This window comes from Pinus tabuliformis, chromosome X (assembly GCF_031772625.1).
Source record: "Pinus tabuliformis cultivar Carrire ecotype Pingquan chromosome X, CPIR1, whole genome shotgun sequence".
Taxonomy (NCBI): domain Eukaryota; kingdom Viridiplantae; phylum Streptophyta; class Pinopsida; order Pinales; family Pinaceae; genus Pinus; species Pinus tabuliformis.
The window spans coordinates 1,121,569,581-1,121,572,218 of record NC_142308.1 but is presented as its reverse complement, the minus strand read 5'-3'; the positions used below and the strand labels follow the sequence as shown (position 1 = coordinate 1,121,572,218).

At 35.3% G+C, this 2,638-nt stretch overlaps 1 non-coding gene across 1 annotated transcript; it reads left to right on the top strand.

The window, feature by feature from the left end:
- The first annotated feature begins 978 nt into the window (after positions 1 to 978).
- On the top strand, positions 979 to 1,175 carry LOC149143772 (U2 spliceosomal RNA). Its single transcript, XR_016265350.1, has one exon. It is a non-coding gene; the product is annotated as a U2 spliceosomal RNA (small nuclear RNA).
- The last annotated feature ends 1,463 nt before the right edge of the window (positions 1,176 to 2,638 follow it).

Genomic DNA, 2,638 nt, shown 5'->3' with positions numbered 1-2,638 from the left:
TGTTGAAAAAATGTATGATGGGATCAACTCTAATGATGAGACAACCATGCAAAGAAAATGGACCACTGTGATGTAAATTGAGGGGTAACACCACCCCATTGTTGTGTTGGTTTTTTAAGGGGTTTTAATGCTCCTCTGTCACCCTCAATCTCATTTTGTTGTGGACTCTATCTTTTTTGTTCCATGAGAAATATCTTTCTATTTTATATGAGGAATATACACGTTTTGGTCCTCGAGGGATGACTAAAATTCAATAAAAAGACTTGAAGTCATTACAACAAAGCTCACCATATCACTTGCAGTAATTTAACCTTGGTGGGGAAGATAACAATTATCCTATTTTAATGTAACTATTAATAAATTCAAACTACACTAAATAAAATACTTCATGAATTTTAATGAGACTTCTATCTTAGAGAGACACATTTCTTTCTAATTCACATCTCTCATATATATATATATATATAGTTTTGGCAAAAACATGATGTAGAATTCGCCTAGACACTTCGTAGTACATGAATATATCATCTTTATTAACAAACGATTGATGGCATATGTATGACCACCTCTCCATCACATCGTGCTGCTCATTTACAATTAAACCTTTTTTATTTCACATTACACATTTAAATATCATCATAATACAAAAAAATAAAAATCACATAGAAGCTTATTGAATGAATCTCCTCTTTTCTTTGAACACCACAACATCCAAATTCGCCTAGGCATTTCCTTTCTCCACTTTGAACAACATCCAAATTCAATTCCGAAGTTCCTGTCCCCACTTTGAAGTATGCTACTCATTCTAATTGGAGATGTTATTCCTAGTTATTTGAAGTACATCGTCAATTGTTTTGTTAAAATTGATTTATGTGATGTAGTGCGTTGTATTGTATTGTATTATACCACACGCGTGGGTGGAAAATTCACCCGAGGAGAGGATTGCTATAAAAGGGAGAGAGATGGACATAACAATTCATATCTTTCTCGGCCTTTTGGCTAAGATCAAGTGTAGTATCTGTTCTTATCAGTTTAATATCTGATACGTGGTTCATAAAACCACATGATATTAAATGTATTTTTCTCGGGGGAGGGCTCGCACACAGTAGCTTGCTACTGGGGCTCTCGAGCGTCGCTTGTGCGTTGCACTACAGCGCAAGCCAGGCGCACCCCAACGATACAAAATCAAATTCAATCTGGAGCCATTAGGAAGATGAGCATTATCTCTTATGAGTAGGCTGATTGCTGTTTCTGTATTTTAGGTTGGTCTATAATTAGAATGTGTTTTATTTAAATAGGCTAATCTCCGTTTTTGCATTTTACTATGTCTGGAGTGGTAGTTTGACGCTTGTGAAGTGGTTATTTGACGGTAAATTTAATGGCGTGCTTGTGATATGCCATTGTATATGGATTTTTTGTGCCAAGAGACTTCATGGCAGTGGGCTTTTGTTGTTGTTTCTCGCTGTTTGGTCTCAGAAAACCAAAGATTTATGGTGGCAGGAGTCTAAATGGCAGTGGGCTTTTGTTGTTGTTTCTCGCTGTTTGGTCTCAGAAAAACGAAGGGTATTTCTAGAAAGGCTGGACTAATGGTAATTTTTTAACTTTTATTCCTCTTTTCCACTGTCTTTAGCCACGCCCTCATACCTCAATTATGTGAGGAGTAATGTCAATATTTATTCTACAGTAGCAAAGTTTACTCTAATGCCATTGCAATGTTAGGTTATGGGATCAGAACTTAGGGCGGATGCCAATATTTGTCCTACAGTAGCAATGTTTACTCTTTAGGTAGATGCCATTGCAATGTTAGGTTATGGGATCAGAACTTAGGGCAGATGACAATATTTATTCTACATTAGCAATGTTTACTCTAGTTAGATGCCATTGCACTGTTAGGTTATGGGATCAAAAATTAGGGCGGATGCCAATATTTATTCTACAGTAGCAATGTTTACTCTAGTTAGATGCCAAATGCAATTTTAATCAATGGGATCAGAACTTTAGGGCAGTTGGTAATATTTATTCTACAGTAGCAATGTAGATCAGAACTTATGGCAGAACATTTAGATGGTAATTCTTATTCAGGTAGATGCCAATATTTATTTATAAATTTAATATTTAGATGGTAATATTTATTCAGGTAGATGCCAATATTTATAAATGTAATATTTATTCTACAGTAGCAATGTTAATATATGAGATCAGAACTTAGATGCAAATATTTAAATATTTATTAGGCTATATGCCAATATTTTCCTTTTCTTATGAAGTTATTGTTGGTAAGACATGTACCAGTGATTCTTGCTAACATGTTTTTTGTGCACTTCAGAAGGACTTGCTAATCCCTTTTTTTTTGGAATTGTTCTAACGCTGACCTGAAATCTTAAGCCAGCTGAATTTACTAGATGGGATAGTAAGACTTTAAGCTTGTCCCTCTCTGGTTTTGATGACCCTGTGTTTAATTCTTGATTCCACTGATTTAATAGGTTTCTCGGTTTTGGAAACTTAATGACCCTGTTTTTAATTCTTGATTCCATTATTCCACTATTAGTCATAATATGGTGGAAGGAAATCCCCAGTTATGACGCCGATTTAACAGGCTTTACAAACGGAACGATCGAGGGCCAAAACCTCCATATGT